Raw genomic sequence first — 14,144 nt, 5'->3', positions numbered from 1 at the left:
GGAATACTGTTGAGTGTTGCAAGAGCATGAAATCAGAGCCTTTTTAAGGCATAATGATATAGTTACATCAAAGATTTAAAGTTGATGACAAGGCAGATACCCCAACCTAGGACTAGAAAAATTTAAAGAATGTGGTTTACAGAGGGTATCCAGTAAATCTTCAACCCAGAAGGACCTCTGACTGGATTAAAGTAAAATCTCACACTGTGTTACTTTGGAAGGAAAGGAGTGTTGTTTTTCAGGTACAAAAAACTACTTAACTCTGAGCTGTACTAACTTTCGCATTTGACCATTTTTAACAAAACTATGATCTATACAAAATGCAAGAAGAAAAAGCATACTACTGAGAAACAAATTAATCAACATATCTATTGATAGGGGAAATTATCTGGCAGAGAATCTAAAGTAATAATGCTTGACATATTGAAAGTTCTAGTTGAAAAATTGCAAAGCGTGCAAAATTAGATGTGAACTTTCAGCAGAGATGTTAAACAAATGGACCATGGTATAAAAAAAATATAAAAACCCAGATGAAAATAATTATCATTACATAGTTTGTGATGAAGTGAAGCTTCTAGCAGAATAAAGCCAAAAGTAAATAAGAGTGCTTACTCAAAGCATTTAAAAATTTAATTTTTAATTTATCATGACACAGGTAAAGAAAAAAATGACCTGCAAATTTTTCTGTATTTGCATATCTTAATGAATCTTTGCCTTCCAAATGAAAAGGACAGAGTGAATGCTCTGTTTGATATGTAAATCAACATTCTTCAACCAGCTTAGAGCTTCAGTAATTAAGTATGTACAAAGCAAAGAGGACTTCTCTTTTTCTTCTTTTGATGGGGATGTCACTGTGAACTTTTGCATGTTTGGAGTTTGGTAACATGATTTGAGGGAAGTATCTAAGCCACAGGGCCAATGATTATGGTAGGGCTACTTTAACAGCATTAATGGGTATTAAATTAGGTACCTAAACAGTAACTTTCATGATTGATTTGTAGAATTTACTTCTGCACATATATTTAATGTATGCCAGAATCAATTTACATTTTATTCTGTTCCATCAAAATTATACTGTGACAGCGCTGAGTTCCAGTCAACTAGATCACCATCGGTTGGTGTCTCATGAAGCCACAGCAGGAAATTTGCTGATGCTCAGGCAAGCAAGCGAAGAGAGGTGAGTTTATTTAGATAAAGAAAAAGTTTATTAAGGAGAAAAGGAACAGAAATAAAGTGGACTCCCAGGCTTTTGGAACCAGCTCAGGGAGGGGCAAAGTTGTCCAAGCGGTGGTGTGCCTCAGGGAATATGTATTTCCTTTCCCTAATTCTTTAAAGCCCTGTCAGTCTCTTTGTGACTGCTTAGTTCATGGCAGTCTCACTCACTCTGTCTTAATGTCTCTGTGCCCAGAATTAAGTCTGTGTGTCCCAGTCCTTATCCTTTTTCTTTATTGTCTTTGTTCTAGGATGTCCTGTTAGCCCTAGTCCTGGGGTATTTGATTGTTCCCCTGTGGAATTTGTTGCCCTATCTCTGGAATTTTCCTTATTCCTCCTAGGCTTTTCCTATTCTAACCTGAGCCGTAGAAATAAACACGACCATGAGTTGAGATGTGTGATTACCACATAATAAGCATGTAAGAGTCATTGTATTGTTCTTTGAACAGCCAATAAGGTGACTGGGGGGACAAAATGAAAGTGTATGCTAATCACATTAAGACTTATTAAATAAAATGGAGAAACAAATGGATAGCTCTCCAGATTACATATTGGTGAGAAATATTAAAGATTTTCAACCCAGATGCACAGTGTGAATACCAATCCTTCTTCCTTCTCCTCACCCCCACTTCCATTTGATTGGCTTTGGTTTGGGTAAAGCCTAGGCTTTGTGTTATATTGTGGGAAATGGATTATAAATGAGACAGAAAACTCCTCAGATGTTAAACATTTAAAGGACAATTTACTATTTTATGTGTTTTAATATGTAAGGAACACTCTGACCTTCCAGCAACTGTGATTTAGAAACAATTTAGAACCTAAGTGTATCCTCAAGGCTCCACATTGGCATATTTATAAATTTGCAAGGACACACCCTTAGCAGTGCCAAGGGCCTACTAGGATGGAACATGAATGTAATAGACAGCAGACTTCCAGACTTTTGGACCAAGAATAAGGCACACATGTAGGCAATTAGATAAGACCCATCATTTCCCTTTCAGTAAGTTTAGAAGACTTTTTTTTTTAATTTATTCTTTTATATATATATATTTAAAATTTTTTACATCATTGTTCATTTTTTAAATAATATTTGCTTCCCCCCACCCCCTCAGGTGTAGTCCCCATAAAGTCTCCTTCACCAATGTACCTGTGCACCATCAGTCCCCATAGATGTATGGGTGTTGTTTTGAATCTATGTTTCTGTGTCCTTTGGGTAGATCCCTAGTAGTGGAATTGCTGGGTCATATGGTAACTCCGTTTTTAGTAGACTGAGGAACCTCCAGACAGCTTTCCATAGTGGTTGGACCAGTTTGCACCCACCAGCAATGTAGGAGAGTTCCTTTTTCAACACAACCTTACCAACTACTTGTTGTTGCTTGTTTTTTTTGATATGTGCCATTCTTACTGGTGTAAGGTGGTATCTGAATGTGGTTTTAATTTCCGTGATTATAAGGGATGTTGAATATTTTTTCATATGCCTGTTGGCTACTTACATTTCCTCTTTGGAGAAATGTCTTTTAAGTTCTCATGCCCATATCTTGACTGGATTGTTTATTTTGTTTTCGTTGAGTCATGTGAGTTCTTTGTATATCTTTGTAATCAGTCCCTTATCCTTGACTGGGCTGCAAAGATTTTTTCCAAATCAGTGGGGTGTCTCTCTGTTTTGGGTAATGTCTCTTTGCTGTGCAGAAGCTTTTGAGTTTGATGTAATGCCAGGTGTTTATCTTTTCTTTGACTTTCTTTGTTTTGGGTGATGAGTCTTTAAAGATGTGATGTATGTCTTGTAGTGTTTTACCTATATTTTCTTCTATATATTTTATGGTTTCAGGTCATATGTCCAGTTCTTTTATCCATTTTGAGTTGATTTTTCTACATGGTGAGAGGTAGTGGTTTAGTTTCACTTTTTTTGCCTGTGGAGGTCCAGTTTTCCCAACACAATTTATTAAACAAACTGTCTGTGTTCCATTGTATATTCTTTGCTCCTTTTTTTTATAATAAATTTTATTTTTATATTCCCCATACAATAGCAACCCCCTTATTTTGACCCCAATCCCTCCCCTCCCGCCCTCTACACCCCATAGAGTGTCTCTGGTTCATAGTTTTTTGTTGATTTTAATTTTCACTTTCTTATAGTTATTCATTTTCCTGGTCCCTTATTTAAGTTTTCTAGATTCCTGCTATGAGTGAGACCATCCGGTATTTTTCTTTTTCTTTCTGGCTTATTTTGCTGAGCATGATCCCTTCCAGCGCCATCCATGTTGCTGCAAATTGCATGTGTTTATCTTTTTTGAATGCTGAGTAATAGTCCATGGTGCATATGTACCACATCTTCTTGATCCAGTCATCTATTTTTGGGCATTTGGGTTGTTTCCAAAGCTTAGCTATTGTAAACAGTGCTGCTATAAACATAGGGGTGCAGGTGCTCTTTGGAATTGATGTTTCTGTGTCCTTTGGGTAAATACCTAGGAGTGGAATTGCTGGATCATATGGAAGCTCTATGTTTAGTAGGTCCAGAAATCTCCACACAGCTCTCCATAGTGGTTGAAGCAGTTTGCACGCCCACCAACAGTGCAGAAGAGTTCCTTTTTCTCCACACCCTCGCCAACATTTGTTGTTGCTAGTTTTTTTTAATATGTGCCATTCTCACTAGTGTGAGATGGTATCTCATGGTAGTTTTGATTTGCATTTCCATGATTAGAAGTGATACTGAACATTTTTTCATATGCCTGTTGGCCATTTGCATTTCTTCTTCAGAGAAGTTTCTTTTTAGCTCTTCTGCCCATTTTTTGACTGGATTATTTTCTTTGTTGTTGTTGAGTCTCATCAGCTCTTTGCAGATTTTTGTGAACAGTCCTTTATCATTAGTGTTGTGTGCAAAAATGTTCTCCCAGTTGGTGGGGTTTCTCTTTGTTTTTGTTATTATCTCTTTTGCTGTGCAGAAGCTCTTTAATTTGCTGTAGTCCCAGCTGTTTATCTTTGCCTTCACTATCACTGCTTTGGGTGATGTGTCTGTAAAGATGTCTTTGATGTGCATATCACATAGTGTTTCGCCTATATTTCCTTCTATGTATTTTATGGTTTCAGGTCTTATGTCTAGTTCTTTAATCCATTTTGAGTTGGTTTTTGTACATGGTGTGAGGTAGTGGTCAAGCTTCATTTTTTTGCATGTAGCGACCCAGTTTTCCCAGCACCATTTATTGAACAAACTTTCTTTGCTCCAATGCATAGTCTTTGCTCCTTTGTCAAAGATTAGTTGACCATAAATCTGTGAATTTATTTCTGGATTTTCTATTCGATTCCATTGGTCTTTATGTCTGTTCTTGTTCCAATTCCATGCAGTTTTGATGATTATGGCTTTGTAGTATAGTTTGAAGTCTGGGCGTGTGATGCCTCCATTCCCTTCTCTTTTTTTTTTCAGGAGAGCTTTGGCTATTCGGGGTTTTTTGTGATTCCATATGAATTTCATCAATAATTGTTCTATTTCTTTGAAGAATGACATTGAAATTTTGATTGGAATAGCATTGAATCTGTATATTGCTTTTGGTAGGATGGCCATTTTAATAATGTTTATTCTTCCAATCCATGAGCAGGGGATGTCTTTCCATTCCTTTGTGTGTTCTTCTATTTAACAGTGTTTTATAGTTTTCTTTGCATAGGTCCTTTACCTCTTTTGTTAGATTTATTCCCAAGTATTTGATTTTTTTTTGTTTCAATAATAAAAGGAATGGTTTTTTTGATTTCTTCTACTTCAGATTCATTGTTTGTGTATAGGAAGGCTACTGACTTTTGCGTGTTGATTTTGTTTTTTTTTTTTTTTTTTTTTTTTTAAAGATTTATTTATTTATTTGTTTGTTTGTCTGTTTATACATACAAGCAGTGGGTACAGTCAGAAGCGCGGGAGGGTGAGAGAATTCACCAGAGCCAGAGCGGGGAGCAGAGCAGGCAGAAGGACCGAAGTACACTGCTGAGGGGAGCAGCGGGCGGCAGGAGAGGTCTGCGCGCCATGTGGGACCCTCCTCTGGTGGCCGGGAAGCAGCCGGGGATCGAACCGGCGCCGCAGAGGCTGCGCGCAGCTTCGCAACCCAGCACTCAACCGCTGCGCCACCGGGGAGGCCCTGCGTGTTGATTTTGTATCCTGCCACTTTACTGAACTGATTGATGAGTTGAATTAGTTTTTCTGTGGAGTTTTTGGGGTTCTCTATGTATATTATCATATCATCTGCAAATAGTGATAGTTTGACTTCTTCTTTTCCTATTTGGATTCCTTGTATGTCTTTCTATTGTCTTATTGCTCTTGCTAGGACTTCCAGTATTATATTGAAAAGCAGTGGTGAGAGTGGACATCCTTGTCTTGTTCCCGATATTAATGGAAATGCTTTCAGCTTTTCACCCTTGTGAATGATACTGGCTGTTGGCTTGTAATAGATGGCCTTTATGATGTTCAGGTATGTTCCTTGTATCCCAAGAATTTCAAGGGCTTATATCATGAAACGGTGTTGCACTTTGTTGAAAGCTTTCTCAGCATTTATTGATATTATCATATGGTTTTTATATTTCTTTTTGTTGATGTGTTGGATAACGTTGATTGATTTTCGGATGTTGAACCATCCTTGTGTCCCTTGCATGAATCCTACTTGGTCATGGTGAATTATCTTACGGATACATTGTTGGATTCTGATAGCTAAAATTTTATTGAGGATTTTTGCATCAGAGTTCATTAGGGAGATTGGCCTGTAGTTTTCCTTTTGTGTGTTGTCCTTGTTCGGTTTTGGTATTAGTGTAATGTTGGCTTCATAGAACGTGTTTGGTATTGTCCCTTCCTTCTCAATTTTTTGGAAGAGTTTGTGAAGGATAGGCACTAATTCATCTCTGAATGTTTGGTAGAATTCATTTGTAAATCCATCAGGTCCTGGGCTTTTGTTTTTGGAGAGGTTTTTGATTACCATTTCAATTTCGCTGCTTGTAATTGGTCTGTTTAGGTGTTCTATTTCTTCTTTATCTAGCTTTGGGTGATTGTAGAGTTGTAGGAATTTGTCCATGTCCTCTAGATTGTTGAACTTGTTTCCATATAACTGTTCATAGTAGTTACTGATTATTCTTTTGATTTCTGCTGTGTCTGTTTTGATTTCTCCTCTTTCATTAATGATCCTGTTTATTTGTGCTTTCTTCCTTTTTTCCTTTGTGAGCCTGGCTAGGGGTTTGTCTATTTTATTGATTTTTTCGAAGAACCAGCTCTTAGTATCATTGATCTTTTGGATTGTTTTTTTAGTTTCAATTTCATTTATTTCTGTTTTGGTTTTTATTATTTCTTTTCTTCTACTGGTTTTGGGTTTTTTTTTTTTTTTCTTTTTCTAGATCTTTGAGCTTCGAGATTAGGTTGTTTCTTTGAGTTCTTTCTTGTTTCTTGATGTGAGCTTCTATTGCAATATATTTTCCTCTTATTACTGCTTTTGCTGCATCCCATACATTTAGGATATTGGTGTCCTCCTTGTCATTCAATTCAAAGAATTTTTTAAGTTCTTCTTTGATCTCCTCATTAGTCCAGTGGTCTTCCAGTAGTATGGTTTTTAATCTCCATGAGGTAGGAGAGTTCCTTGCCTTCTTTTTATGGTTTATTTCTAGTTTGATGCCTTCATGGTCAGAAAAGATGTTTGGTATGATTTCAATCTTGGTGTATCTGCTGATGTTTGTCTTGTGCCCCAGTATGTGATCGATCCTGGAGAATGATCCATGTGCGCTTGAGAAAAATGTGTACTCCATTTTTTGGGAGTTTAGTGTTCTATAGATGTCTGTTAAGCCCAAATACTCTAGGTCCTTATTTAGAGCTTTAGTTTCTTTACTTATTTTTTGTCTTGTTGATCTATCCATTGTTGATAGTGGTGTGTTGAAGTCTCCCACTACATATGTGTTTTCTCTTATGTCTGTTTTCAGAGAGGACAACAGTTGTCTGATATATTTTGGTGCTCATTTGTTTGGTGAGTATATGTTAATGAGTTATTTCTTCTTGAAGTATTGTCCCCTTGATCATAATGTAGTGACCACTGGGGTCTCTTTTTATCTTTTTGAGTTTGAAATCTGTTTTATCTGATATAAGTATAGCTGTTCCTGCTTTCTTTTTTGGTGATTTGTTTGTAGGATTGTTTTCCATCCTTTAACTTTGAGTCTATTTTTTATCTTTTGTAGCTAAATGTGTTTCCTGGAGACAGCAAAAGGTTGGGATTTCTTTCTTAATCCAGGCTGCAACTCTCTGTGTTTTTATTGAAGAGTTTAGTCCATTTACATTTAGAGTTAATATTGATATGTTAGCATCTGTATTTGCCATTGTGCTTGTATTTCCTTTGATTTTATTTATTTATTCTTTTAATAACTTTTTTTTTTTTGGCCTTCTTTCATTGTTATTCATCCCTCTGAGGTTCTGGCTTTAGGATTCCTTGTAGTATTTTTTGGAGTGGTGGTTTAATTGTAATGAAATTCCGGTGTTTGTTTGTCTGGGAAGGTACTTATTCTTTCTTCATAGAGGAAGGAGAGCTTTGCGGGATAGAGTATTCTTGGTTGGCATCTGTTTTCTTGGAGTCTGTTGACTATGTTCCTCCACTCTCTCCTTGCCCGTAGTGTTTCTTCAGAGAAGTCTGATGTCAGCCTGATTGGTTTTTCTTTGAATGTTATCTGCTTCTTTCCTCCTATCAGCTTCTTTATTTTTTCCTTGTCCTGGATTCTTGGGAGCTTTACGATTATGTGTCTTGCTGTATTTTTCCTTTCGTCGTGGAAGTTTGGTGTTCTTCTTGCTTCTTGTATATCAATTTTCAGCTCCTTTTTCACATTTGGGAAGTTCTCTTTAATTATGTTTTTGAATATTTTCTCTGTTCCTACATCTCTCTCCTCTCCTTCTGGTATTCCTATAACTCTTATATACCCTTTCCTCATGGAGTCAGATAGTTCCCGAAGTGTTTCTTCGTCCTTTTTCCTTCGTACTTCTCTTTCCTTTTCTGTTTTGGTTCTTTTTATTTCTGTGTCTTCAAGAGTACTTATTCGTTCTTCCATTTCATCTATTCTGCTTTCATTGCTTTTCCCAGATTTCTTTAGTGCCTCCATTAATTCTTTGATCTCCTGCATTTCTTTTACTTCCCTCTTTAGGGACTCAATTTCATTCTTCTGATCATTTATTATTTTTCCCTTATCATTGTTTTCCTTTATGACTTCTGTCAGTTTTTTAATCACGGCAATTTTAAATTCTCTTTCTGGAAGGCTCAGAAGTTCTTCCAAGTTACTGTCGTTGCAATCTGGGGGGTGGTATTCTTTTTGTGGTGTGCTTTTTCCCTGAGGAGTTGCTAGGTTGCGTGTGGTTCTTCTACTCCCTACTGTCTGTTTTCGAATTTGCCGTATGCATTGGGACACTGTTGCTGGGACTGGCCCGCATCTTGGGTGAACTTCTCTGCTTCCCTCTGGCTCCTCCGGGAGCCATCTGTCAGTTTCAAGCAGTCTTTACTGAAGAAAGTCCCTGTTCTAAAATGCTGATGTGGGGACACACTCCCCTGTGCGCCTGTTCTGCCCCGGCGGTGGGTTCACGCTCCCCCTCTGGGTTTGGACTGCAGGCATGGGCGAACTTCCCCCGCTCACCTCTGGCTCCTGAGGGAGCCTTCTGCTGGCAGTTTTTACTGAAGAAATGTCCCTGTTCTAAAATGGCGATGCAGGACACACTCCCTGCGCGTCTGGTCTCAGGCACACTCTTCTGCGCGCCTGGTCTGCCCCGGCCATGGGTGCCCGCTCCCCCTGTGGGCTCAGACTACTGGTCGGAAGGTGCCTGAAGTGGGCTACCTTCCCAGCTGGCCACTGGCTCCTCCAGGAGCCTTCTGCCAGGTGGCGCCAGAGATCTCTCCTAGAGCCCTTGGGGAGCTGTTTGGTGTTTTTTTTTTTTTTTTTTTTCCACCCTGTGGGACAGGGAACACAGCGGGAATGGTAGGGTAAACCTCAACGGCTTTGGGGTGCTGTGTCTGCCTTGTGCCCCACTGTCGTGGAGAACCCTTGCCCCGAATTTCGTGCCCAGGTCTCAGTTCCAAAGCCCTCAGGTCCATGACATGGGCTGTAGCCCAATTCAGTGTATGCACAAATTGCGTCTTTTGCACCCTGCTCCTGTGCTTGGGTGCCTGGTTCCTGGTTACTCAGTGAGGGACTTTCACCTCAGGGAGGGCCTCCGCGCATGTTCCCGCAAGCCTAGGTCGCAGGCACGGGGACCTGGGCAGCCGCGATCCTGATCTACATTTGCTTTTCCAGCTCGCTGCTTTTCCACGCAAGCTTACCGGCCGGCCTGGGGCTGTGTGCAGGTCTCCTCCGGGGGGTCTCTGTTGTTCTCTAATGGCACCCTGAGCTCACCTCAGCAGCGAATCCTGCAGGGATCTCCACAGCTCCAGTTCACCGGGTGTGGTGGCTGAAATAGTTCCTTTCCACTCACAGTCCCACTTGATGCGTAGTTTGTTCTTGTTGGTCGTTATAGTTTTGTTTTTTTTTTTCCTCCTCTCTGTTGGTCGGAGAGTGCCGACTCTATGGGTGGGGGAGGGGAGCAGGGTTCTGCGCTTTCCTCCCTTCTAGTCCTCTTTTATGGCAACTTTCTTCTTCGGGTAGTTTGCTGGAGTCCTCCGTTTATCTTCCGTGTCCCAGTTCTCACTGGGGCCTGCCGCTTTTCCTCCCTATTAACTTTTTTTTAATGGGAGATCTTACTCACAGCATCTCCTCGCCACCATGTTGCTCCGCCCCCCCTCTTTGCTCCTTTGTCAAAGATTAGTTGTTCATATAAGTGAGGCTTTATTTCTGGGCTCTCTATTCAGTTCCATTGGTCTGTGTGTCTGTTTTTGTTCCAGTACCAAACTGTTTTAATTATTATGGCTTTGTAGTATAACTTGAAGTTTGGAAGTGTGATACCTCCTTTCTCCTTTGTTTTCATGAGTAAGGCTCTGGCTATTTGTGTTTTTTTTTTTTTTTGTGGTTCCATATGAATTTCATCAGTATTTGTTCTATTTTTTTGAAGAATATCATTGAGATTTTTATTGGAATAGTGTTGAATCTGTATATTGCTTTTGGTAGGATGGGCATGTTAATAATGTTAATTCTTCCAATCTATGAACAGGAGATGTCTTTCCATTTCTTTGTGTCTTCTATTTCTTTTAACAGTGTTTTATAATTTTCTTTGTATAGGTCTTTCACCTCTTTTGTTAGGTTTATTCCCAAGTATTTGATTTTTTTTTTGTTTCAATTATAAAAGGGATGGTTTTCTGAATTTCTTCTTCTGATTGATTGTGTATAGGAAGGCTACTGATCTTTGTGTGTTGATTTTGTATCCTGCTACTTTACTGAACTGGTTGATTATTTTGAGTAGTTTTTCTGTAGAGTTTTTAGGGTCTCTATGTATATTATCATATCATTTGCAAATAATGATACTTTTACTTCTTCTTTCCCTATCTAGATTCCTTGTATGTCTTTCCTTGTATGTCCCTGGCTAGGACCTCCAGTATTACATTGAAGAGCAGTGGTGAGAGAGTACATCTTTGTCTTGTTCCTGATTTTAAAGGAAATGTCTTCAGCTTTTTGCCACTGTGAATAATATTGGTGGTGGGTTTGTCATATATGGCTTTTATCATGTTAAGGTATGTTCCTAGAAGACTTTTTTTTTAATTTATACAAGAACTGGGATACAGGCCAGATGCATGGGAGGGTGAGAGGATTAACCAGAGACAGAGTGGGGAATAGCATAGGCTGACTGACTGAAATACACTGCTGAGGGGAGTAGCGGGCAAGACAGGAGAAGTCTGCCTTGCCATATGGGATTCTCACTGGCCAGCCAGGATTGATCTCACACTGCAGAGGCTGCGGACAGCTTCACAATGTGGTGCTCAACCACCCGTGCCACCAGGAAGGCCCCCTAGAAGACTTTAAAAAAAATAAAGAATCAATAATATCTGGTAATGATTGAAATTAGGATTAATATAAGGAATGGTGTAAGTCTGCAAAATATTTCTTGAGTAACTCTTTAGATTAAGCCTTATGTTAAGGATCTGGTTTACAGATCCTTTTTAGTATGTTGATGATAATTCAATGTCTAACTTGTAGCTACTAAGGTTAGATGAAACCACCTAAGAGCCTTCAGCCCAACAATGAGGAAATTCTTCAAAAGGAGAGGTGAAGTTTCAGGGCTCCAGGGTTCATCATCTCATTGCCAATACACTCACATTAAAGAAATGACAGAATTAGATTTTTCAAAATGTTCCTTCTCTTTTGTTTCCTTATGTTTTGACTTTTTTTTTTTCATTCAGCACTGAAAACTCTCTCTTTGAGGCCTGTAGAATATGAGCACATAAGTAACTGAACAGCAGCTAGTAGCAAACTACAAATAATCTTCCATACCTTTCACAGTAATAGAATTGCTGATGTTTCCCTGGAGCACATTTTGCAGAAGCAAGATTGTTTCAACATCGTGATCGACAGTATATGAGTAAAAATAACTGGAAAAGAGTAATACTCCACAATGCAATGGCAGCCTCCATCTGTTTCTGTGTTCCCCAAAGCCTGGAAAAACCAGGTATAGCTCTGGTGCTTAATACCTAACCTCTTGTGGACTAAGAATTCCCTCACTTTCATTGCAAATACATAAAATGTTTTGTGGTAGATGTCTTTAATTTTACAGTTTAAAGAGTGTGGTGTCATGGTCAGAAGTAGTAATAGAAATATCTTTGGTAGCTGAATATTTTTCTATACACATAATTCAAAGAAAAGTGGTTTTTTTTTGAAAATGCAATGAATTCTGTATATATGTTTGCATTTCTGTAACACGGTTGTGTATAAAGTAATTTTTGTTTTTTGGGTCAGTACTGTTCTGTGAAAATCATAGCAATGACAGGAACATATCTGAGTACTCTAAAATCACCACAAAACAAGGTAATCAAACAGCAAATATTATTGGCTACTAATGACAGGGTGAATAAAAGGATCACCATACAGGTTGCCTAAAGCACATCTCCAGTTGACATCAAAACTATGGCTGCAGGAAAACAATACTTAAAGTATAAAGCTTATGACTATGTCAGGGATGACTGGATTCAGTCTAAGGTCTTGAGACAGAAACTTACTGCAAATAACAGCTGTGACTTCAAATTAAAGTCTGGAAATCTTCCCAGTTGCCACATACAGGAAGGACCCCTGTCATGCAATAATTTTTCTGTCCCATTTTCATACAGATATGCTAGTGATGGCAATACTATGCAAAAGTAAAACCAGATTATGTGCAACATGAAGCTTATACATTTTGAGGTGTCTTAGGAAAAAAAGCAAAAGTATACACAACTTTTGAAAATTATAATATTTAGTGGACTTTTTCTTAAACTCTCCAAAGCCTTAGAGGAGGCTCTAAGACTGAGAGACCCCCAAATTTAAGCTTTATAGTGATACTACTTCTGGGATTACCACCTTGAAAAAAAATTGCTTCCTTACTCAGTCTTCTTAGGTTAACTGGACTTTCTTTTGATAAAGCATGAATATATCAGAATTTATTTATTTAATTATTTAAAAAAATATTTTTAGGGGGCTTCTCTGGTGGTGCAAGGGGCTAAGACACAGCACTATGAAGCTTCCTGCAGCCACTGCAGCAAAGTTCGATCCCCAGCCAGGGAGGAGACCCACATGGTGCAGCAGACCTCTCCTGCCTCACCCACTGCTCCCCTCAGCAGTGTATTTCAATCTGCCTGTTCTGCTCCCTACTCTGTCTCTGGTGAATCCTCTCACACCCCCACACCTCTGGCCTGTACCCCGGTACTTACATGTATAAATAAATAAATTTTTAAAAATAAATAAATAATATTTTTACTTATTTATGCATAGAATAACTGGGTGTAGGCCAGAGGTGCAGGAGGTGAGATGATTTACCAGAGACAGAGTGGGGGAGCAGAACATGTGGATCTACTGAAATTTGCTGCTGAGGGGAATAGTGGGCAAGACAGGAGAGGTCTGCTGCACCATGTGGGTTAGCTCCCTGGCTGGGATTGAACTCATGCTGAACTCATGCCACAGTGCTTGATAGCACTGAGACTTTAACCCCAGTGCCACCAGGGAGTTATCCAATAGGATTTATTTTTTAAGAATCCCTACTATAATAACTCCTAGCAGTCTATGGAACTTGGGGGATAGATAGACAATATGTTGACTTCGCAAAAATCATGCTAAACACAGTTGTGACTTTGAAGTAATAACACATTTTAGCAATGTTCACTATCTGTGTGTGTTTATAATAATAAGTAAAACTTATATTGTGCTAGTACATGCAGAGTGCAGTTCAATGTTCTATGTATGTATTAATTCATTTTAACCCTCAACAAAATATTGGTTTGGCACTTCTAATAGCATCTATTTTGTAGATGAAAGAATAGAGGTTCACTAATGTAGTAAACCACCCGTGATCAAATGGTTAGCAAGTGACAGACATGGATTTTAAGCCAGATAGTTGACACTTTTAACTGTCCATTTTGCCTTTCTCCCTTCCCTGATCATAATGCTGGTGTGGTGCACTCAAAAAGATCAGTGCACTGTGTGTTATAATGTTCTGTTGCCAGCAATAATCAAATATCAGTCTTTTGTTGTTGGTAAGGAACCTTATTAACTAGTTCAATTGAAGAGGATAAACCATCTAAAGTTTGTTGGTTTTCAATTCCTCACTTCTCAAACAAGGGATTTTAAAGTAATATTTTAAGGTCCTTTCCAAGTACTGTGTTCTAACAAAAATATATACTCTATGTATACTTATTTTTGTTGAAGTTCAATTTGACACAAGTGAACATATTCTGAAAGTACTTTAAGCAAGGTTGTTTCCTAGTAGAGGGAACTGTGTCGCTTGAAAGATTCCATTCTATTAACATTTATGAAGAACTTAGTATTCCTAAGTAATATTCTAA

This window comes from Talpa europaea (assembly GCF_964194135.1).
Source record: "Talpa europaea genome assembly, chromosome: 4".
NCBI classification, from domain to species: domain Eukaryota; kingdom Metazoa; phylum Chordata; class Mammalia; order Eulipotyphla; family Talpidae; genus Talpa; species Talpa europaea.
The sequence above is the reverse complement of the archived record's forward strand: the minus strand, read 5'-3'. Positions refer to the sequence as shown.